The sequence below is a fragment of the Lingula anatina genome, chromosome 5 (genome assembly GCF_051362555.1).
Source record: "Lingula anatina isolate TDL-2025a chromosome 5, LinAna3.0, whole genome shotgun sequence".
Classification (NCBI taxonomy): Eukaryota; Metazoa; Brachiopoda; class Lingulata; order Lingulida; family Lingulidae; genus Lingula; species Lingula anatina.
In genome coordinates, this window is record NC_141771.1 from 16,591,335 (window position 1) to 16,617,051 (window position 25,717).

Sequence of the window (25,717 nt, forward strand, 5' to 3'; positions counted from 1 at the left end):
CTCAGCCAAGCATAACATGTATGTGTTGTGAGCTGTGGGGCATCATAATACAATTCCTCCTTGCGTCTGGGTCCACAAAGCTGCCTTTCTCTCTATATACACACAAGCACATGACATATATATATATACGTACACACTTAGCTGTGTATAGTATAGTCTAGTACATGCACTTCTCTACCCTCAAGGCCAGCGAGTGTTTCCCAGTGCGTAAATCCTGAAAATTCTCTCTACTGTGTCAGTGCCAGTCTAGGCATAGCACATATCTCCCACGCTAACAACACCAGTATCTGACTCTAATCAGTGGGGCTCTGTGGTCATTTACTGGACTGGACACTGATAGAGTGGACGCAGACTGGCCTGAACGGAGGAGAAGAGGGGAAGTGAAATTGGAGGAAGATTTTTACTGAGGGAGGAGACTGTGGTATTTCAATGGCTGCGTATGCTGGCAGGTTCCCGGGCAGATCACAATCTTATTACCAGCCTGACCTGATTCCGAGTCAGTACTCGGCGCAAAGGGTAAGTCTGCGTGTGTGTGCGTGTGTGTGTATATGTGTGTGTGCATGTGCGCATATGTGTACTGATATGTGTGTGCATGCTGATGCATTTCTGTGTGTATGTGTTATTAAATGGGTGAGTTAGAGGTATATTTGAGTGTGTATGCATTTCTTCTTGTGTATGTGTGAGTGGATTGGAGAGGTTTGTGTGTGAGATATTATGTATGTTTCTGCATGTGCGCTTATGAATGCGCGTTAATTAACAGTAATCTATGACTTATCATGATGGTGTAAACTGAGTGTCAATGCACAAGCTTGTGCACCTGTATTATTATGTGTTTTTTTGCACTTATATGAATTCTCTATACGAAAAGATGAAACATGGGTGAGAAAATAGGTCCCTTATGTATAGTATTCTATATGGAATGTTATATTTGTGGCCAGATGCTTTAGCCATCAGAGTGGGCAGATCCAGGTGGTTTACATGTGTTACTTTATAAAGACAGCTGCTGCATCCTACCAGTATGGCTGCATTTTTAACGCGCTCATCAGCGATATTTGCAACTTGCCACTTATTTTTCACAGTTATATGGAGAGATAGTTGCTGCTCATAAATTTGTATTCTTATACGATTTATTTGTATTCTTATACAGTTTATTTGTATTCTCATACGAGTTATTTGAATTGGTTATCACATTGTGTATCAATGGGGATCCTCCAAAATTCCGCCAAATCTCGCTTGAATTTTTACTAAGTCACAAAGATTTAGCTACATCTTAGATGATCCCCATGTTATGAAGATATGATTCCTCATAAATTCCTACCATTCGCATGTCATTTATTTGCATTTATCAACCCAATGTATATATCAATCGTTTCTGTCATTTTCTTCCACTTGTGAAGGACCTTTGGCTGTATGAACGGAAATAATTAATCTATAAAGGTATGTCATAATTTGGAGTCTGTGCGGCACAGATTACAAGACGTCAATACCTGGGCATTGATTAATGTGGACATACCTTGGCTGTGGGAAAAGGTGTCAGGATAGAGACACCCCACCCATATGATAAGAATAAGTTGTTTTTTTTTTTTTTTGTTTGTTTGTTTGTTTGTTTGTTATCTTCATATTTTACCAGGGGTGGGGAGATATCCAAAAATCTGTCAAAAAAGGTGGGGAAGAAAAATGCTGCAAATTTGTAGCATTGCAATTTTGCTCCCTTATTGTTGCTGCTATGTAAAATTTGCGACAATAGACTTCATTGGATTTTTTTAGGAAGGTGGTGAAGGAGCATAGCTAAGAAATATCTTCTGGGGTTATTCTGCCATAAACTGCTAGTCCACCATTAGTTCAGAAATAACTTGATCTTTTCATTAGGGAAAATTGTGAATTTTACGGATCTTGCAATTTTTAAGTCAGTTTCTTGAAATTATAGATCATTTCTGTTGAGCAATAGCAACTAAATGAAAAAGCAGGCTACTCTATACTTGTATTCTATGCAGTCAAAACACCACATATGCTATTTGGAAATATGATTTTTGTGCCTATATATTTGAAGTTTATGCCAAGTTATCCCGGCTCACATTGGCCTATAGCATTACATTATCTGGGCATCTGATTTGGCAGCTGAGAATATTTACACTGAGTGATAGGATGCCATCACTTCAAAGTGATGATGGAAAGCATCAACAAATTATTTATTATCTTGACCTGTTGAAGATTGAATATTGTGTTGAAAATTTCATCACGGGATTGGTTTAGGAAAAATGGTATCCTAAGGGAGCCTAAGATGCCTTCAGGTTGCTACCATTTTATCATTGTGTTAAGGGTAATCTTAATATTTGAAAAAAAATTTTTTTAGTGATTTATACATATTTTTGATACATAAAATTTCTAGTGAATCAAGTACTCAGACTTGATGAGAGAAATTTAGTTGGACCAACATCTCAGATAAATTTTATAGTGGGTGGCACTGGTGTAGGGGTGGAGTAGGGTCATGAAAATGTTGAATGAACCAACGTGACTGTCATATTGATTAAAGATATGGAAAAAAACCTGAAGCACAGCTAAGATGAAAAATATTTAAGGCTTCAAGAATCAATAAAAAGAACCATGTTCAGGCCAAAGCCAGCGATATTAAGCATTAACTTTGACGACCATGTTAGGTATGCTATTAAGTGTAATTATGTCAGTAATATGTTATGTAAGATTTATTAATGGATCATACTGTTGGTAAAGCTGTGCTTTTAAGTGTGATTACATCAATCCTGTGCAACATCAGGTAACATGCCAGAATTAACAGCATTTTTATCACTTTGGTGAAATATTGTCACTATATACAGGGGTGGATTGAGACCGCCTTCTGGGTCTTCCAGAAGATGGTCAACTTTCCAAGTTAACAATGACAGGTATCTAATTTTTTTTTCGAAAGACAGTCAAAAATAGAGGATGGATCAATAAAGATAATTTGGAAGACTGTCAGAAAATATCTCTGGCTCTGCCCCTGATATATCACACCAACAGCCAGTTGGATCTCATGTGATAAAAATATCACTTAGATGTCACTTGATAAATATAAATATCACTTAGATGTCATATCATACTATTACTATATATACTTTATATCACACCAACAGCCAGTTGGATCTCATGTGATAAAAAAATATCACTCAGATGTCATATCATACTATATATACTATATATACTTTATATCACACCAACAGCCAGTTGGATCTCATGTGATATAAGATATCACTCGGATGTCATATTATTCACTATATAACACATCGTCACCTTGTTGGATATCATGTGATAAAGATCTTTATCACTTAAGTGTCATGTCAGTCACTATATATATCACATAGTCATTCAGTTGGATATCATGTGATATAGATATCACTTTGTTGCTATTTAGTTACATATACCACTAAATGATGTATCTTTTATCAGACCCTACATCAGACCATCTCTTAGTTTGATATCATATGATATGAATATCATTCTGATGTTATTTTATGTGATATATCACATTTATGGTATATGTGGCAATGCGACATCTTGATCCTTTATAAGGTGATATTTCAGGGCGTGGCAGGTAACATATCCATCCATACAGTTTAGATTCTGGACTTGACTTGCATAAATTTTGACACAGAACTGAATCAGTTTTGAATCAGAACAGTGATAAAACTTTTCTCCAAGAACTCTTTGAATTTTCTTCACCTGCAGTGTTTTATTTTTAGCGCTCCACCAAACCAAAATCTTATCATTATAGAGTAGGGAAGACCTTGAGATTGTGATCTAAGAATATTATTATAAGTGTCTGATGCCAAGTCTCAACAGATAACCCAGCTGTTACTCGATGTCTGTGTTAACATAAACATCCCAAGTACCTGCTGGTAGGTTTTTGGTAAAGGGAGAGAGTAATTAGGTACAGTGCTAAGATACCTGTAGATCTGAGTTTGTTTAGCAGGAATGAGGTGGCTATATTTTTACATGTGTGATGATTACCTTCTAATAAATTTGAATAAAAATGATGCAATGTTTCCGAAATGGTGTTTTGTTACCCATATTTGATAAAAGGATTATTAAAAAGTTCTTGAAAATCAGATTCATTTCAGAGGATGTTTTTTTGTAAGAAACTTAAAGTGATAAATCTTGAAAAAAAAATGATATTATAACAAATCTACTAAATTACTCACCTTGTAAATTGCTATGCAATTTGGTTAGATCATTTGATTTTGAAAAAAAGTTGGATTTAAGTACACACTCACTGTTTTCAATGTTACATGAATTATTGAACCATATACAATATAAAACTAAACCCATCTGGAAAATTAAATTATACCTATGTAACTTGCACACATTTTCTTCATGAAGTCATACTGAAAAAAATTATGTTGGCTGATCAGTTGGAATTTACACAAGACATGCTTCGCATGAAGAAGTAAAGTATTTGACACACAATGAGGTTCTAAAATGGCCTGTTGAAGCAATTGTGGGTTTTTCTTTCTTAAAATAGCAGAGATGAAGACAACCATGAAATGATAAAATATTTAAGAAAAAGAGCAAAGTGCTTTAAGGTGTCTTTTGGCAAAGTTTTTTTGTATCTTGCTGGTTCACCCAAGGCAACTTAAAACCACAAATGATGAAATTGCAAAAGTCTAAGTGATAAGACTTCTAATGGCTAGAAGTTCTAAAATGTGCACATCTGAAAAGGAACTTTGGATATATGCTCTTTTGAATAAATGACAGTTAATTTGTGGGAAAAATATCAAAAGTAGGATCAAACTCCATTCCAATAGATTTGAACTCCGGTGGTCTACCAGTTGTGTCTTAAAGGTTCTAACTTAAATCCAACGGACTATTGTCAGCGATAAGTCTTGAAATTGTGGAAAGTTTCATTATGGCTATATCTTCTGGAACAAATTTTTGGCTATTCTATATCCCCCTCTTCCTCTCTCTCTCTCTTTACCCCCCCCCCCCCAATTGTCTGTTAGTGTTACCAGGGGCCTGTAAGGGGGGGGGGGGTGCTGGGTGTAAGAAAGATCTACCTTTTTGGTAGAAAGAAGGTCTGCTCTGAATCCAAATTTAATCCAAGTTCTGTGCCATTTTTAAAGTGTGATCAGCCAAATGAAAGGGTGCAAAAGTTTCATTTTTTCAAAAAAAAAAAAAAAGACACCCCTTTTAATTGCTGGCTAGAGTCCTGGTTACTGTCAAAAGTGACTGAGAGAGGACTGCCATATATACTCTCTTCAGTAGAAAAAGGCCCCTAGAAAAACCATCTGGTTCTTGTCAGTACCATTGAGAGCTCTCATATGGTAGCCAAAAAAACTTGAGGTCACTGCAACTCAATTTTATGCAGGAATGGCTGTATTTTCTTGCTTCTTGAAACTAAAAACCACCAATGTTTATCTACCGTGGTGGTTTCCATAGAGCAATTTGATAAAAGAACTGATGTGGAAGGTTGTAGTCTGGAATGCTCGTCTGGGATCTCCAGACCATGTTCTAGAAAGTTTTTTCTAGAGAGATTTTAAACTTGGAGTGGTACTCTAAGGCATGCGTACGCTAAGAAAAGTGTTAAATTGTTCCCTTTTGACTGAATGTTACTGCATAAGCTGGAGTTGTTTGAAAATATTTTTTGGACTTGGTTAAATTGTGATTTGGATCTGAAAATTGATTTGAGTATTTATTTGAAACATAGTATAGGCGAGAGAGTTCAAAGATAACTTTGGCTCTGATTTGGCATGTTGTTTTTTTCCTATCTTTGGCAAATGGATAACTCAGACATGCAACATCAATAAGAAAATAATACTCTCCAAAAAAAAAAAAAAAAAAACATGAAATTAGCCTTCATTTACTTCAATTTTTGAAATTTCAAAAGAAAAAAAAAACTTGTTGCGATCTTAACATTGAAAGCCACTTGTGACTTTGCTTCAAATTAAAACACCAACCACCGGAACTGCTGTAATCATTCTTAAAACAAATGAAAAGATTGTACTTTTTTACTCCCTTAAAAAGCTTTTTCCTCTCAAGTGGAAAAAACGTCTGTGATCTCTTAATGTGGATATTTCCCGTCAGTGAATTGGAAACTTTGAAACTTATATCCTCCTCTTTTACATTCCTCAAGAAATTAGGCTGTCTGGGCTGCGGTTATGATATATCATGCAGAAGCAGGGCCAAAACAGATGAAAAAGGGGCCAAGTTGTACTGCTTTTATGAAGTAACTTTTAAAAAAAGTAAGAAAGAAGGCATTTTAATATGCCTTAAGTTATGTCTTGCTGAATCATAAATCTTTTGGTTTGAGGGGAAAAAAAAACGAGAGAGAGAGAGAGACTTTTGGCTTATATATTACTATATGTATTGTCATGATACAAAAAGCTGGAAAATGTGATCACAAATTGCTAGTATTATATGGAGTGTGGGAGGCATCGTGGTGTCAGCCATATGTGAGCAAAATCAAAAACTCTTGTCAATTGTATTGTGTTCTTCATTTATGGTTTTATTGAAAAAATGGGCCCAAGATAAATGTAAACTATTGTGAAAAACACCAGATTTGTTCTAATATATTTGCAGGAATTTTAGAATCTGTAAACCAGTCTGAAAAAGGTAATTATTAATAAAATAAACAAAATTACAAAAAATATCCTATTGAGAATGCTTAAAACCTGAAAAGGTATCATAACATGCAATTATTATATTTTAGATTTTTTTTTTTTTTTTTTGGGGGGGGGGACCAATCTGAAAGATAACAGCAACGATAAACTCTCCAAGTTCATCTGGGGTTACTTGTTGGAAGAAGATATCAGTAAGACAAGTTTTCCATATTAAATACAGTTCATACTGAGTTCATGCTATACAGCATGTAAATATTTGAAACAGGTTTCAAGGTAGTAGGTAATGGCTTCATTACTTCGTGCATGGCGAGTAAATATGGAACATCATATTGGATATTGCGTTTCCTTTATTAGTTAAGGTACTATTGTATTAGATAACCTTAGGCCTGGTATTGTTTCTAGCCAATCCCACATCATAAAATTTAAGTGGAATCTTTTCAGCAGATTACAGGGGCAAATATTAGCCATTCATATGGTAACCACTGCCAAACATGAAATATTTTGTGGTAAATGTCAGGAGAAATTTATATTTACTAGTAGAGGTTCTTATTACTTAATACTTGTTGCTTTTTATCTCTCATCTTTCATCTGCTAGCAGCAGGAGTTTAGCCAAATTAAATGCTTTTCTTACTACCATAGAATGCCTTGGTTCCATTAGTTCCAGTGATAAAAATCTGAAAAAAAAAAGACCATCCAGAATTGAATTAGGGAGCCCAAAATATAGCTAGATGGTTGCTTGTCTAAGACCTTTGTTAGTATTTTTTAAGCCGTAATTACATTGTAGCAATTAAGATTTGCTAAATTGTTCACATTATTGGGGCTTTAAAAGCCAATAATCCTCAAGTTTTCACTAATTTAGTGTTTCGATAAAAGACGTTTCTTTTCTGTAAATTGCCTCTAGTAAGACTTGTTAGTGATTCCTTTGAAAAGGGAAAAGAAAGAAGGCTTACGTATGTCTCTTGTGCACTTGTTTGAGTTGTAAATCCAGGTTTACATATTATGACTGTTTCAGAAAGGATTCTCAGAATATTCTGTGGGATTGCCTACACTTGTAAGTTCTGAAAGATTAAGGAAAGTCTGTGCTCTGCCACAAACCCAAAGTCGACCTTCTGTTGTGGCAGTGGTATCTCTGAAAACAGAAAAAAAAAAGAAACGAGTTTGAATAATTACTTGTCAGAGCCAGTAGGGGAAGCAAGAACCGAAATGTCAAACATATTACATCTGTACTGGACATCTGTTGTTCAGTTTATGATGAATAGAAACCATTTTGATAAAAAATGATATGAAATTATATATATTTCTGCAGAATAAGCTTAGGGGTGTCATTTTACTGGAGAAATGTTTAACTTCCGATCCATACAATGAACTTGTAACATCTGACCCATAATAAACTAAAAAAGCATTCTTTTTAAATAAACTGTAGAATATATTTCCCTTATATTCATTTTAAATGTAATACAAAAAAAAAAAAAAACATACTGGGTGACAACTATAATGGATATAGCACAGGCTACTGGTACCAGTACTGTGGGGAGCTTGAGCACTAAAGGTTTTTTTTCCCAAAGTTTTTATGATGCCTTAAATTGGAACCTGGTACAACCTTTCACTGACTTAAACAAACTGGTGTTACTGCACTATCGCACACACCCGCGCTTGACCAATACGAATCATGTGTATTGTGACCAACGAGGCTCTCTGTTGGTGCCACTGTCTTGTACCAGAAAGCCCCCCATAACAAAGTCTGCTTCCCATTACGTTGTACAGGTTGGCCTCGCCCTAGATTTTGACCCACTTAGGCCAGACTAACCCTAACCATTGTAACTATATGGAGGGCGGACTTTCTGTCACAAGGACCCTCAGTTTTGTGACACCACCCTTAACAACCTTAACAAGTGCTCAAAAGAGTAACATTTGCTGCCTTGGTTGATAGGTGGTAATATTTACTGCGTTTTCCCATAGAAGTTGTCACCTTTAGAAATGATTTCTGTTCTTTCACTGGGGGTGTCATTGTATCTTTACACAAAAATCAAATAAAGGAAAAATCAATGAAATTGCTCAGAGAGCAAAGCAACTTGGCCAAATTGCAAAATTAGTTTTTAAAACACAAAAAGATAAATAGAATCTGGTGATTAAAAGATAATTCAACTTATTACTGTCATTCTTAATATTCTGAAAATGGAATTTCATAGTTCTAAGAACTGATTTTCTTAAGTGACAAGAAATAAAATCATTAATTTCAGTTGAATCGAATTTAAGTTGATTTAAGGATAAATCCATTTTAAAGTAGCCCTCTGCTGTATGACATACTTAAAAAAACCAAGAAGGTAATTAAAATAATAATGAAGATATTATAATGAGATTTTGTTTGATATGGACAAAATACAAAAAAGGTCAAATTGACAATGACATTGAAGAAGACCCTTGAGAATTCACTTAAACATGAACTAATAAAAAGGTATCTTGACCCTGTTTCACCTTCCTCAATTTTTTTTTTCGTGTTAACAGGTGAGTGAATTTGAATAGCCAGTTGCCATTGAAGAAGAATAAATTGATACTAACCTTTTGTCACTGGCCCATGCATTATACATTGCCGCTTATAGTATATGGGCTGTAATTGAATCGGGTGACAGAATGACCTTCTGAAGATGGAGGACACCAGACATAGGTCATCTTTATGTCACATTATTATGGACTGAAGTCATAAAAAGACTTTGACCTTAAATTTTGTGGCTTGTGATATGACAAGTATTATTTTATGACAGAGGACAATGTACTATAATCAGGGCATGGCTTTTCTTTCACAAAACATCTGTGACTCAGAAATTTGGTCAAACTTTTAGACTAAAATTTTAATCTACTTTGACTAAAGACAAATCAGTGATAGGAATATTGACTATTTTTTAAGACAATACAGGCAGGATTAATATGATTCAAACAAGTGCTCAGTTATAGTGGACAACTATGGATTATGGTATTTATTTGATCTTTTCAATAGGGGAAGATTGTGAATTTTACAGATACTGTATTTTTTAAGTCATAATTTCTTAAAATTAGAACACTCCTAGTGAGTGGTAGCAACTAAATTAAAAAGAAAAGGCTTCTCTGTAGTTCTGCTGTATGCAGTAAAAGCACCACAAATATCTGAAAGTTTGATAATTTTTTTGCTCAATTACATTAAAAAAATTAAGTCTTTATTATTTCTTGAAATAAAGTAGACCAAATGTTTGGTCTTTTTAAAAGTTTAGGCTAATTTCTGGGCTAAAATTCTTTTGTTAAACCTGACTACGGTTTTACACGCAACCACCCAAGATGAATAGAAGATGCTGTTGTTGTTACCTATTTATTAAGATGCAGTTTGACTCCTGTCTGGAAACTGTCTGAAGAAAAATAATAAACTATTTAACCAAAACATTTCTATTTCCTCTTGAGGCTTGCCATGCAGGTTTACCAAGTTAGGGAAGTTGATTAATAAAAATTGGGACCTTCCATTATGTAGATGTGTTAAGATTGATCAAATTGGAATTCAAATGTAGTCTAATTTCTGCTGACCTAACTGAGGAATACCCTTGCTTTTAAATAGGGAACCCCCCTCTACTCCCCCCCCCCCTCCCTCAAGTTTTCGCTTAGACAACATTCGCAACAGTGGACTAACAGAACCGCTGATCAAACATGGCAACCCAGTTAAAAGATTGCCGCGTAATTCTCTAATACACACTGAATAGATTCCTCTCGGAGATTACACAACAAGTATTCTAATGGGTCGTCCACATTTGATCCGAAGATCTGTTAGTCCACTGTTCTGAATGCGTTCTCAGACTTCATAGACTTAGGCTTCGTTCACATGCAATGTCTTTTTTCTAAATTCTATTTTCTATTCGCGGTATGTCTTATGATCACGGTCTGTGCACTGAATATCCCGCGGCGTAATTACTGGCAGCGCGAGCCAGTTACTATAAGTTACTATAAGTAATTGGCTCCCGCTGCCAGTAATTACGCGGCGGGATATTCAGTGCACAGACCGTGATCATAAGATACCGCAAATAGAAAATAGATTTTTAGAAAATAGACATTCCATGTGAACGAAGCCTTAGAGAACAAATACCTGCGGTTATTTTCTGTCTGCTGACTCTTTCAGTGAATTCTTTAGGTAAGACGGGGGTAAGCTGGTATGACGAGAAAACAGACTTTTATGACAGTAAAGCACACACACTCTAATGGGACGCCTTTCAATAACTGTCCAACATTACCTCTGGATTACACTGGAGGGGAGAAAAGGGTACGTTACACAATCTGTTGCACAATATGTGTTTGGTTTCTGCACTCACTTGACTCGGGGAAAGTTGACTGTGTGACTTGTCACAGGTAAAGTCAAGAGGTGCTTTGAGAGAGAGAGAGAGAGAGAGAGAGAGAGAGACCCTCACTTGGCACATCAATCCCCATCCCCACCCAAGCAAAGTCAAATTTAAGGAATGAAGAAGAATCTTTTGCACTTTTTACACTATTTCTGTAGGTTGAATTACACTTGTTTTAAAGAAAAAATAAAACTTACTACTTTTTTTTTATTATGTATTTTTTCATTTACTGCCATTTGTTTAAAGAACATTCATTGGGTGGTAGAAGTAAAGACCAAATATAATATTTGTACGAGGTCTTTGGGAAGATTTTCACTGTTATAGCAGGGTATGGTCAACCGGTTGTACTAGGGGTCATTAAAATATGGTCAGTCCTTAATCCTCTCTGGTCAGATTGGCCTGAGCTAACATCACAATATTTGAGGAACCACTCCTCAAGGGCGGATGTGACTCAAGCTCTGAGTGGTAAACCATACCCTCCCTTCATGAAAATCTTGACTTTATATCAGTAATACCAACAACCAATCACCCAAACCAAAGGTCCTAAATAAATAACTTATACGGTATTGGTCAGTAGTTGTGTTAGATAGTGCAGAACTTCAAAAGAAACATAGAACTTCTTAAAATTTTGTTTGTGTAGGAATTTAGACTTGGCCAGTTGACAAGGGAATGAAGTTTGAGGTATATTATTCATAACAGAGCACGACTCTCATAATTCATAATCGTAATTACTTGCTCTTGTTGACCAGTGCATGTTGTTTTTTGACCTTTTCCTCATCTAACAAACAATAAAAGCCCTGGTTAGATATTCCCTCAGGGAAAAGGTCAGAGGTCAGATGAAAGTTTTATACTGTCTCTGCACAGTGTTTCTTATTTATCCCATATCCAGTGACTCATTTTTAGAATGGCTTTAATGCAGTTTTAATATCCTTTCCATATATGGGTCCCTGTTTATAAGATGATGCAACAAACCCATGATACTGCGATCTGCTATTTAGTTCTGACTTTATTCTCAGCAAAGTCCAGTTTTATTTGTGTAATTGTTCCTTTTTTATGTATATATTTCTGGTACTGTTATTTGGTTCTGACATTGTTCTCAGCACAGTCCAGTTTTACGTGTGTAAATGTGCCTTTTTGATATATATTTCTGGTACTATAGATTAACCTTGAGGTGTGTATATATTCAAGGCGCCAATGCTTTCTCCATGACATATTAAATACATCCAGTCTGCCAGCTGGAGGGGGTGAATAAATTCAGATCTTTACTTAGAAGTGTAACCGAGTTATTCGGGTGATTTTCGAACTACATGTAGAATCAGATAAGGAAAATTCTGTGTAGTTGGACAACTGGTATTTGAAATAATTGGAAGTGCTTTGATTTTTCTTGAAAATTTTTTACCAGGTAAGAGTAATAATAATAATAATAATTATCATTATAATAATAATAATACTTGCTTTCATGAGAATTTATAACATAATTTTGGGTCTTTTTTTTTTTAGTAACCATATGTCTTTGGATCAATTGATACATTTTTAACAACAAGCAGGAAAAATAATTAATTTCTGGTTTTTCATATTTCCTTAAAATGATCTGCTTACTCCAGATAAAAAAAGTTTCATCCAGTGGATTTTAATTAATGCCATTAGTGTCTTCTGTTTGTCTCTTTCTAAAATATATTTTCTTTTTAAGATGATGAAAAAGAAAATCAAATATTTTAATGCCATCAGATCATGTTCTGTTACGGGGTGACAGATGGGATAATTGGTGCTACATCTTCTCTGACATTTGGCAGACTTTTTGTGGTTTTATCAGGGTGTGTGACCCTTGTTATATATATATCATCTGTCATATTCCCATTAGGTCTTATTGTATGTTAATCAGCTGGCTGGGATTGGAGTAAAGGGATTTTGCATTGAGTGTTAAATTTAAGGGCTCATTCCACTGAAACTATTGGTCTTCGTTGATCGATCCTTGTCTTGCGTTTAATATACTCATATAATCACCAGCTTTTCTGTATTCTACTCACTGTCAACAGGAGGTGTGTTAGGCTGTATTCTCAGAGCTTTTAGATCGATCTATCCCTGCGGGGAGTCTCACTAGATTACTGTCAGATAATCCAGCTTAAATGTCCGTCCCGCCTACTACAAGCTGTAAGGGGGTAATTAACTTTCGTGTCTGCTCGGCTGACAGCAATTTAGCATGAACCCCCAGGGAGTTAGGTCGATCTAAAGTAGATCGATCTAATCTCTGGAAATGGGGTCTAAGTCTGTTAAATTGATAACATTCAGGGAGAGTCCCTAGGAAGTTGGATCAAGCTACCTAGACCAAAATTTTCAATGGGAATGAGCCCTAAGTGATACAGCTGTACCAGTATATATTTTAAAGGTTCTACCAGGTATGCTGAAGATATTTCATTGTTTGTTTGCAGGGGTCATAAATCATCAAAACATTATCTCAAACTTCACAAACATTTGGTATCTTGAAGCTTATCAGGGTTTGACATACTCGTTACAGACAAGGAATAATATTTGACCTTGATCTTTATCGATGTTTGGAACCTTATCAATATTTGTTCCAAACGTCATCTTCTTTTCTAAAGCATTCTTTCACTCCCACTATAAAACATCTGGGACCTGACCTGATATGACAATAACCCTGTCTTCTGCAGGCACGTCCATTTGTTGGATGTGGTTATATACTTCATTTATCACCCACCCATTGGTAACCAGACATACTGGCAACCATTGGTTATACAGTTGTGGGGCCCAGCAGACCACATTGGTGATGCATGAATAAGGCCAACTAGATAATTACTGTACATGCTTATGGTACACTGTAAACTTTAACTCTGGGAGGCCTCTATTACAAGCTTAATACAGGGGCGGATTTAGGCCGTCTTCTGGGTCTTCTGGAAGACGGTCAGATTTTCAAGTTTACATTGATGGGTATCTATTTTTTTCTGTTGGAAGAGGGTCAAAAATGGAGGTTGGATCAACAAAGATAATTTGGAAGACTGTCAGAAAATATCTCTGGACCCCGCCCCTGTAATATATCCTGTATTTGAAATATTGGAGATTGAAAATTGATTATAGATGTTGTATTAAAAAGAAATAACCAAAGTGAAAGAAAAAAATTATGGTGGACAGACATAGCATTGATTATGATTTACTTAAGTATAGTGGTTCTCTCTGTATAAAATGTCTATAGTTTTACTTGGAAAGGCATATACAAGGGGGTAGCCCCATTGACATATGCGTGTGTGCATGCGTGCATTTCCTTGCACTTCTGGGCATGAAATAAAAGGATTGAGAGGTTAGATAGGAGGTTAAAAAACTGTAGCACTGTAGAATATAACCACAAAATGTTATCAGTGCCTAAGAAATCATACACTGCATGAAATAAGTGTCAGATCTTCATTTTTTGTCCTTTTTGGATATTTTACTAAAGTGAAAGTCGGGAACATGTATAACTGAATGAGCTATGGATTAACTGTAGTCTCAGACAGGGCCTATGTTAGGGAGGAAATGGATAACGAGTGATGTTTCACTTTCATTTCCACACAGTGAGGGTCAAAAAGGGGGTATGGAAAACAGAAAATGGATAGCTAGGCAAAATGTAGTTTCACTTCAGCATAGTAGTTGATTTTGGCTTGGGGGCAACAGTAACTAAATAAAAATTGTAAAATAGCCAACAGACTAGCAAGCAGCTCAGGCAAATACCAGTTCAACACACGAGAATTCCTCCCCAAGCTCACGACAAATATTGACATATTTTATTAGGAACAGTTTTCTTGTGCCCCTTGCGTTGCCTTGTGTTGCATTGCGAAAGGCCTCGCTGTATTATAACCAAGTTCCAGAAGAAGATCAGTGGTTTAGAGCCTCAACACAGTACGCCTTTTTTTCCTTTCTTATTTTTTTTCTCTCTCTGAGACAGAGGAAACCCTGTTGGCTTGGTGTACTTACCAGATGGTTCAAAGAACTTTGTGTTCTATACTAGTTAGAGTAAGCTGAACTTGGAAACTGGGGCAGAGTCGATTGAAGTCGGTGAAGTGAGGAAGCAGGCATATTTGGGTGTACACTGTGGGATTACTCTGTAGGCGACTGGAAGAGCAAAGACTTCGGGCTTAACACTCTCAGGAGAGGGAGAGAGAGAGGGTGACTGAAGTAAGTACAAGAAGTGTAGGGTCTGTCTGACTGTCTGTCTGTCTGTCTATCAGGCTGTCTAACATGATTAACAATGATTTAAGAGCAGTGCTAGAAGTTTATGGGAGAGAGAGAGAGAGAGAGCACAACCTGCTACGTCCGAGTTTGGAAAGTCACATTTATCTTTATTGAATTTTTTTAGTGGAATATGTAATGCAGTGACACGTCTAAGTGTAATTTCTCCTTGTATCCCATTTCTATATGCCTGGAATTTGGTGGCTTACATCTGTATCTGTAACTCTTTCTGTTGGTGTCAGCCCTTTTGTGTTTGACAGCTCAAGGCTATATTTGAGGTGATCTGTTCTTCTTTCACGCTGTGTATTTGCGTGAGAGGTAAAGTTTATGACTAGTATGCCTGTGCCTGTGTGCTTATTATTGGACAGACCTACATGTTATTAGCCAGTAAACCACTTGTGTACAGATGTATATACCTCAGTAAAAATGAAATCTATTGTGCCAAATGCCAAACATCAACTAAACAAACAGAGCGTATTTTTCTCCCCAAAATCTAATTTGTTTGTGAAGATGAGTATCAGTACTTTTATTGGGGAAAAAAAGTACATGACTGATAACTTTCCAACACACCGTTGGTTGCCACTGGGCTAAGTATTGACTAAGTTATATTTAGGAGTATCTGATCACTGTGGTAACATCTGTGCTTAGAGAATACATCCAGTATAATCCATAAAATGGGAACTCTATTCAAAGCTGTATGAAGTAAACCATGCATTTTGGCTATGAGCAAGTGTAAGGTCCAGACCAAATAAGCCTGCAGTAGAACTGCCCATTTGCAAGAAGGCAGAAGAAAAATATTAAATTTGCAACTTTCGGACTTATGCGTGGCTGCAGGTAGAAATATATCGAATAGGTCATGCCTTTGACCCTAAAAGATGTATTAAAGCTAACCATACAATCTATTCTCTGTGAGATCTAAATGGGAATATATTTTATCTGTAATAAGAGACTCCATGGCCCAGTTGGAAAATCCAGGGTGCTAATCATAGACTGATCCACAGTTTCTGCTTAAGAGTTTAACTAAAGAACCTTGGCTTCCAGGAATTCATGTGAAACAGTATACTGAAGTGATACGGAATGTATTGGTGCACTTTACACAGTCCTAACATGTAGTTATGCTATAGGGGGCAGGAGGAGAGGGGATTCCACTGCTGATACACTTTGAGAAGTGCTTTCATATATGGGGGTGGGGTTACACCCTTTTACAAGTTTTCCACAAATTTGCTTCCAGGGGAGGGGGGGAGGGAGCAGGGGTGACAAATATGGCATTGTTCATTGAAAGATATTTAGAGCTATCACTCTCTCTCTCTCTCTCTCTCTTTCTCTCTCTCTCTCTCGTGCGCCCAAGCTGTCCGTCCCTAGAAACTTAGATTAGCTGTACTTTAACTGCTCATCAGGGGTTATTTGGTACACATTAAGGCTTGTTCAGGGGATGTTGTATCTCTGAGTTTTACAGGTCATTGACATTTATGTTGAAGGAAGTAAGTCTGACAGAGTAATTGAAAACAAATTCCCAAAAACCATTAACAATGGAACAATTTTATTTATCTGTCCTTCTTCAATTCAGAATTTCCAGAAAACATATTTCTCTAGAGTGATTACTGTTCATCATCACCCTGTTGTCAAGGTAATCTCCTTAGGAATGCCATATAACCTATAGAGTTATCTCAATTCCCAGGGTGAAGTCAATAGTTCATTGCCCCCCCCCCCCCCCCCCCCCCTTCCACTGTTTGCTTGCTCTCTCTCATGGTCTCTAAGGAATGTTTACACTTGCTTTTCTGGAATCGAGTCATGACGACCAAGGTGCGTGCCTGTTAAACCACAGGAGAAACATATTTTATTTTTGTTTCCATTCCATTTTTGATGACTTTACTCGATCAGTGCGATCTTAGCAGCAATCATAGAAAGCCCATGCATATTAAAAAAATTAATTAATTTTGTATGAGGTACTGCATTTTCATTAGTCCTCATTAAATCGGCTTTTGTGGAAACTCTGTAGACGAAGTAATGTAAATATGATATATGTCAGCATTGTTAGGTCATAATTATTAAATAGTACTTGTATCTATTTAATGAAAAAACATTTTTAATTGGTGGTAGGTGGGATAACAGAGTGATTAGATGTACTGCCTGGGGTGAGCTAATCGTAACCAGATAGCCTTTCTGAAATTGGCAGTCCTTAGATAATTGTACCCAACTTGTCTTAAAACACGACCAACCTGCCCCAGACGAAGGCGGCTGCCCTGGAGCTCATTCACAACAAAGTTGATCCTTGGACTAAGCAGTCCTCGAATCAAATATGGTGAACACTTGTCAGTGGATTCTTGCCCCACACGGGGCAGAGAAATTTTAAATCTCAGCACGCTTTCAAGTGGGTAGCACCACATTTGAGCCGTGGATCTGCTTGTCCATGGATCAAATCATTCTGAATGTGCTCCTAGACTCTACTCACCCTGAAGGGGCGAAACAGATGGCTTTGGTTAGTTCAGTTCAGTGGAAGAATGTGCTTAAATCTTAGATGTCTCGGCTAATTATCTTCTCAGACCGGGAAAGTTGAACCTCCAGGACAGTTGCCAAGGTAGCTTATGCCTTGGTAACCTCTTCAACAGTGGTCTTCGATTCTAGGATGTTAGTCAGACATCTTGTTAATGTAAGCCAAGTTACTGGCACCTTAACGGAAGTTACAGCTTTATTTCACTGCATAACTAGCTATTAGCATAGGAAAAATGGATAAATGGCTTATCAGTGGATTTGGTCTCTGTAAAAACTGTTTTATAGAATGATTATTTTAGGCAAGACGTAAATTACGTACCCGCTGACCAAATAGACCCCATATTGCCAATGGTGTTTGGTTATTTTGTTTTCAGCAGGATTCTAGACTTATTAGTTAACCCTGGTATGAAGATAATATAACAGTTGCATGCTTTCAGTTTATGGTCTGCTCTTTCATTTAGAGGTGCGCAGGCCAAAGTTGATAGCATGGCTATGTACTGTGGACTGTGGAACCGAGTGCAATCAACCAATCCCAGTGTTTAGGCAATTTCTGAATTGCATTTTGCCATCAGTCTGGCTTTGTATATAAACGTGAGTGAGGCAGTTGTCAATAAAGGATTTTTTATGGGGTTAACTAGGTCTTTTGGGACAAACTTATCTTCTGTTTTCATTTGCTTCAACATATGAACTTTTCCCTCTGGGCTGATAATGGCATTGAAATGGTGAAATAGAAAAATACGTACACTGAAATGGCAGATGGTAAGATAATATGTATGATGATTTATCAAATTGTAACTCCAGTTGTTTGTTTTCTGTTTAAACCCCCCCCCTTCCTATCAACCTCCACCCTGCTGTGTATAGATAACAGGTATAGTATCTATTTGAAAAAAAAATGTCCCAAAGTCACATTTTCTTTGGCTACATATCCTGTAAAGCTACTTATTTTTTCCAAGCCAGACCTTAAAAAAGGTAAAACTCTCAAATTAACGAGGCAGATTTTGATATATTTTGACATGGTGGTTTGGATGACTGGTCATGCAGTCATATTGAAGTTAATTGTTTAGTGTTAGCATCTAAACCAGATCAGGGAAGGATCCAGAGATATTTTTTGACAGTCTTTCCAATTATTTTGTTGATCCATCCTCCATTTTTGACCATCTTCCAACAGAAAAAATTAGATACCCGTCAATGTTAACTTGAAAATCTGACTGCCTTTTTGAAGACCCAGAAGATGGCCTGCAGATGCAAGATGCAAGATGCACATGCAAGATGAGCCAAGAAATGATGCGTGATTTGGAGAAAATTGCACTGTTTTTTTTCAAGGAAAATTTAGGTTGGCAGGAAAATTCTGTATAGGATTCCTGTAGGATATTTTGAATAGTTAGGTATAATCACTGATGAGACTTCTCCGACTTTTTTCGGAATTTGGTCTTTTTCAGGGTCATTTGGGTCATTCTTGTGAATCCTGTACCCTGGACCCCCGGCCAATTTTCCTACTTTTTCAGTGAGGACTGGTCTCATATGTATAATACAACAGTTAAAAGGTTCATTGATTTGGGGAAAAATGATGAATAAATGTACACTCCGCCCATGCTCCTGCTGCCTTATTGGTTCTTGGCTTCATTACAGAAAAAGGGTGCATGTTTTAAAAGTCGTTCTGTTTAACAGTATTACTGACAGACTAACCTTAACCAGGACTATCTATCTGGCTTCTCCCCAAGGTCAGATTTCTTTAAAACATTTTACCTAGATTTAAGACACGTTGTCATTTATTCATTTTAATTTGTGAACAAAGATTCCCATATATATAGTCTTCTTGCCTGGTGTTATCTTTAAAATAATTTTTCTGGTTTAGGTTTTACCAGTTCTCAGGGCACCTTAAATTATTTTTTAAGGGGTATGTCAGGTTACGGAAAGTAAGACCCAGTTACCTGAGCGTATTATTAGAACATTCAGCTGTCAGTTGTGTGTAAGTTTGCTCTTCAATTTAGATTCCATTGGGAGATTTAAAGGTGTAAACCTTGGCACAGGAGCTCCAACCATGCTGTCTGGTAGGAATATATATATAGTATCCAATTTGCATTCCTTGGGATGGTTTTCAGTTAACACATTTTGAAGAGAAGTTGTATAATTTCTGGAATGGAATTCTTGGAACTCGGCTGCCAGTTTGGTCATTATGTTAGATTTTTAGTCGAAGTCTCTATTGCAGAACTTCAGGGTCGCCGTGGTTATCCATTAAATGTGTACAGTCTCTTGTAGTGCATATTGGTTGGTTGAAGTTGGTCTTTTCTTGGATGTGTAAGTGCTGACACCTGTCAACCTGTATAAGGGTAATATTTGGTCATATGAAGAGATCTGTTTTGAAGCTAAATTTACAAATTACGTAAAAACTAATGGAAAACAGTATTAAATTCACATTTTGAATGATATTTAACATATATGATTGTTTGTATGCCAAAGTCACAAATGAATGTCTTGAAATGTTTTTAAAATTTCAATTTTTAAAAATATGTAACATTTATTCTTTTGACAGATAGCAGTTCCAAAAATGGCAATGCAGTAGTAATACCTAAAGGAGGCTGAAGTTTGTGTGAGGTCTGAAGAGATTAATAAGCCATTTCCTTACTCCTTATGTACCACTGGTTCCATAAATCATCCACCTTTTATGCCAGGGTCATTATTATTATGTGCACTTTGCATGTTTCGCCATTTTATTTCCTTGCTAGACCTTTCTCAGCATTTCCTTTGTTCCTTACTTTCTATTGTACAAGTATGGCAGACGTCCCTTCGAGTTGTTTGATATGCAGCTTTTTAGCTTTGAAAAATCATTCTAGAAAACAAAGAATCTAATGGTGCGTTTTTTTTTTTTTTTTTTCCTGTTCTGGCGGGGGGGGGGGGGGGGGGGGGGGAGAGAAAGAGAAAGGGGACACTTACCCTATATACAAGCTGCCAACTTTAAATTTGTGTGTTGTAGAACTTTGCAACTAAAATATGTGTCATGCTCCTGTGAGCAATATTTAGTCTTCAAAGAATTACACACAGAGTTGAAAGCAAGGAGCAAATCCCATTCCTACAGAGACGCCGTGGAAAGCACTCCAAGGGCTTTTTCTGGGAGAAGAATTTTCCAATCAATACACTAACATAGATTACAGACGGCCACATGTGGTTTATGCTATTCTTTAGGTCGTTTGTGCCTGCGTACTGTCATGCTCAGTCCTTTTGTTCTTCAGTCATGTTCATTCCTAAGTATTTTCTCCTCTTTTCTGTCTGTTAATGTTTAATAAGCAATTTTGTCCTTTTGTACCCCACCCAAATATGATAATGGTAATGATTAAGGGTGCAATTACTGCTTATTAAATTACTTCTCTGTATGGCTTAATTAATTGGAATAGGAGTGGTAAAAGATTTCATGGGTTGCAAAATATTTTATGGAAGGGAAAAATTACCATGGAACAGCCTGTTACACATTTGATAAACTGTGGTTCTGTGAAGTCATTCCATTACTAAAGCTTTTTTCTTTGTGCTTGTGGGTACTGAACATGGGGAAATGAAAAAAATGTGCCATTGTGTCTGGTAAAGGGGTAGTTTGTACAGGGAGGGGGTAGGTAAAAAATATCCTTTTGGCTAAAAAAAGTTTCCTCTGTATGAAGATTTGATAAGATGTGGGTTGTATGCCATTATGTTCAGATGGGACAACTAAGGGAATGAAGAGGTCTACCTCTTCAGAAAAACAGACCCTTACCCCCCCTCCCCTTCGTGGCTCATAGGTTGTATAGGGTAATAAGTTTCAGACACCTTACATATTCCTGTAATTCATATCCAAGAAATAACATGTTCACTTACTCACAAAACTATATTCTGTGACAAGATCAAAACTCACTTATCAAAACTTTCAAACCACCTTTTAAAGAGTACTACTACCATTGCTTCTAAGATATTACTTTGAGAGGCTACGGTTCATCACTTTATGTTTCGAATTTAATATGTGATTGCTACAGATATAGCCCAGCTATGGAGAAGATGGACAAAAGGATTCATTGATATATAGATATGTATGCATGCGTATATGTATACACAGTCGAGACAGGGTCTTGTATGTATAGGGCCCTGCTGCTGTATATTAAAGAAGTCCAGTGGTATAAGATGTGGTTTTTAGAACTGGTTTATCAGTGCCGTAGCACATTTACACACACACACTTGCGACTGTTACAACTGTCAGGCAACCGTGATCATCAGTACAGTACATATTTACTACCAGATATACAGGGTTTTCTTTCTCCACCCTGTTTAGCTCGGGAAGATTTGAACGGTTGATACTGGAGAACTGAAGAAAGGCTTTGGTGGATGCTTCGTTGTAAGCATTAGGAATCGGGGTAGGTGGAGTTTTTTGGGTTTCTTTTCTTCTTTCTTTTTAACTATACATCACCCTGTGTTCAAGACTGTGAATGGAGGGATTATGGATGGATTCGACTTTCATGTGAGCTGAGAGTCTTTTAAATTCGGCTCAGTAATGTCACCCATTTTGCATTGTCAAAGCAACTTTCAAGAAAAAGCGTTGTTCTGGAAGACTGAAGATGCCCCAGCGAATAATGTAGTTGAGTATTGTCAGTGATCAGTGTGACAGTCAGTTGTATTACACATAGTCATGGTGTCTTACACTCTGGAAGTGATGTTGACTGTAGAAGGGAAACTTTGTGAAAATTTCGCATTTATATTTTTAGCACTGCAATTCATATCTAAATCTGGTAGGAAGAAAGCGCCCATCATGTAAACAGAAGAAAGAGGTTTTATCTTTGTTCTGAGAGAGAGAGAGAGAGACAGAGAGAGAGAGAGAGAGAGAGAGACTATGTCTGCATGTATTTGTTACACAGTTTTCTTTCTGTGTGTGAAGCACTTGTATCAGTTCAAAAATTCAGAAAATAATCTTGTAATATACTTGAACACAGAAAATGTACATAAATTCTCAAATCTAGGCATCAGGGATGCCTTACATTTTATAAGGCAACAAGGACTCTCTAGTCTTATTCTGTGTGTTATTAAAGCAACACCAGCTGTTTGAAAACTGCTGGGAGGGGCATGGTAAGTGTCATCTAATCTACATGTATATCTGTCACCATATTGTCTGACATGTCATTGTCCTTTTGTTTCTCTTTTACAAGGGAAGAAACACCCAGAGTGGAAGCCATCTATCAATCTGTGGCCTCTGCTGGCGTTTTAATTGAATATGGTAATGACGCGATCATTAAAATGTATTGCTGTGTAGAATTTGTGGTGATTTTTCTGTATGGAATAGAACAATAAGGTAGCCAGCTTTTCAGTTTTGTTGTTACCACTCAGTGCATTCTAATTTTAAGAATTTCTGACTTCAAAGTGCAGTATCTGTAAAATCCCCATTTTTTCTCATTGAACAGATTGAGTCATTAGTGTACTTTGATGAAGGAATGTAATTTAAAGGCCAGATGAGGGTTAAATGATTGCAGTTGTAATAGGAGAGTTCACAGCTTGGTCATGCAATCCACTTTTTTTCTGTCCCAGGGTCTGTTTTGGGGAAAATTGTTGTTCAGATATGTATTTTCATTTTAGGGTTCATGGTTGTTATGCCAAATTGCTCTTTTTTCAGTGCAAAGGCAAATATGGCAAACACTGAAAAAACATGTGACAGCTATCTAAAATCTGACCACAAACATCATCATAGCAATACCATGTAAAGCAGTCAACAACCCTTCGAACAACTCGGGTGGTTAAAAACCAGTTCCAACATTGGTCACGCATAAACGAGCTATTAATGGGGTGATTAATATACGGAAATTCATTCTCTCAGATCTGCCCATATTGTATTGTACTCTGTGGGCAGTTTAGCATCTTGTACTGGACATTAATGTATGTCCACCTACGTCCTGTCCCGTGTAAATTCTCTCTTTAATTGTCAACTGTTTCCTACTGTCGTCGTTAAAATTTGGGTTGACATGCTGTGCCGCTGCACCATGCTGTGTTTAATCTCTGCTGCCGTCTTCCAGTGACATTTGTCCTCTGCCATTTTGCCGTTCTTTTGGGCTTGCTGCCTTCAATGAAATCCTTGGCTTTTGCACAAAAATAGAGGTGAAATTGTCAATGATGAATTGAAACTAAAATTTGCTGCATATGCCCCCCTCCACACACACACACACACACACACACACACACACACACACACACACACACAATTAAAAATAAATAAATAAATAAACCCAAGTATACATATGTTTATATACTTTCATTTTATAGTATTCATTAGGTTTTCAGTATTTTCAAGGCCACACAATGCCTGGCTGGTTACCATCAGATAAAGTCTGATCTATGTTTACCATAAAACCTCTATTGAACAATTTGATTGTGGAAGCAACTCTAAATAGGGTATTGACTGGATCTGTAACTGTAGATGTATGTGTTATCAAACCTCATTAAAAATAGAACAGCATCTGTAAAATTGGGCATCAATTTAAAAAAGAAAAAAAAAACATAAAATTAGTGTCAATGGCAGTCAGGAAATGATGGCAGGAATAGATCACATTCTTCAATGTTGAATATATCGAGTTCTGCTCTGCTGGAGACACTTAATTGTCAAGCAGTTTCACAGTGTCGCTGCTCAATGTGACAGTGATTAATTCCGTAGACGCAAATTGCAGCCACTTGTGTGCGCTGTCTCATCAACTCTGTGTTCTTGTCTGTCGTAAAAGATCCTGACTAGAATTTTAACAGCTTTGATGTCTTCTTGTGCACGTCTTGATGCTCTTTTAGGGTCGTGTTCATACTAGACTCCTTGAGATGTTGTATTGGTCCAGTTGTGTTTGTGGAAATTATATTTTGGTCTAAAGTTAGCCTTGTGTGAACTTTGCTCAGATTTTGTCCTTGAAGATTATAGGAAACTATCTTTCATTTCCAATGGCTATTTTGCCACGTGTAGATGGTGTGTGTGTGTGTGTGTGTGTGCTCTTGTGCACGCATTCTAACCGAGGACACACACCCGCCCGAAACCCACTAACCGAGGACACACCTCCAACCGAGGACGTCCTCGGTTGACATAAGCAGTGGAATGCATAAAGGGGCCCATTTCAAGTTAGGTGGTGAAATTTGACGCTATTCTGAGCCAGTCCTCGGTTATGCTGTATAGCGCGGGCCAAATTCCCGCCACGAGTGTATCAGAAATACTGTCCAACTTTTTGTCTGAAATCGGGCTATACACACGCGTCCTCGGTTGTGCTGTAAAGGGCGGACCAAATTCCGCGTCCTCGGTTGTGCTGTAAAGGGCAGACTAAACTGAAACTAATGTTATATCTCAGATGTCTATATATTCAGTAAGTTCATATTTTTAAACTAAAGGTCTTTTTTATCAAATTAAGCTCTCCTACTCTGAAGTATCAAATAAACGTACCGGTACGTTAATTAATTTTCCAAATTTCTTCCCGCCGGTACGCTCCATTTTCACCCAGTAGCCTACGCTTATTTATTTTTCAAAAATCTTCCACCCGGTATGTTTATTAAATACCTATTGTACCGGTGGGAAATTACACAAGTACAAGTCACGCTTTTTATTTTCTTAAATTGAAGTATAATGAGAAGAAAATCGAGATCTCAACTCATTACCTACTGTTCCACAAACAGCACTGGAAAGTAGGTCAAGCGGAAGTCGCTCTCTGAACACAACAGTACATGCGTCACCTGATTTCAGTTTCTATAAATAGACGTGCTTTCCCTTCAGCAGTGACAACTACTCATGTATAGGCCTATCGATCGAATGATGCAATGTCGCAAGGTGATAGGATCATATTTATAGCTAAGGAGGTCATTTCAAGTGCAGCAAAGAAGTTGTGTCTGTTTTCAAACGTCAATTATTTCATGCCGATTTATGATTTAAACGATGTTAAATCACATTTCTATGTAAGATAAACCCTTAGGAGTTTACAGGTATGCAAAACGAACCTTATATCTGAGAATAAATTTACTAGTATGAACCGTATGGCTCTCGGAGGCGGCTTAGGTGCGATATATCTGGGTCTTCGGCCCCTG

At 37.0% G+C, this 25,717-nt stretch overlaps 1 protein-coding gene and 1 long non-coding RNA gene across 12 annotated transcripts in view; one reads left to right on the forward strand and one right to left on the reverse strand.

Moving 5' to 3' along the window:
• LOC106166097 (RNA-binding motif, single-stranded-interacting protein 2) overlaps positions 1 to 25,717 on the forward strand; it is a 110,998-nt gene that overhangs the window by 20,926 nt on the left and 64,355 nt on the right. The gene's annotated exons all lie outside the window — the stretch shown is intronic.
• LOC147761744 (uncharacterized) lies at positions 6,734 to 7,732 on the reverse strand. Its single transcript, XR_015334837.1, has 2 exons — positions 7,559 to 7,732; positions 6,734 to 7,282 (listed from the first exon to the last, which is right to left on the reverse strand). It is a non-coding gene; the product is annotated as an uncharacterized LOC147761744 (long non-coding RNA).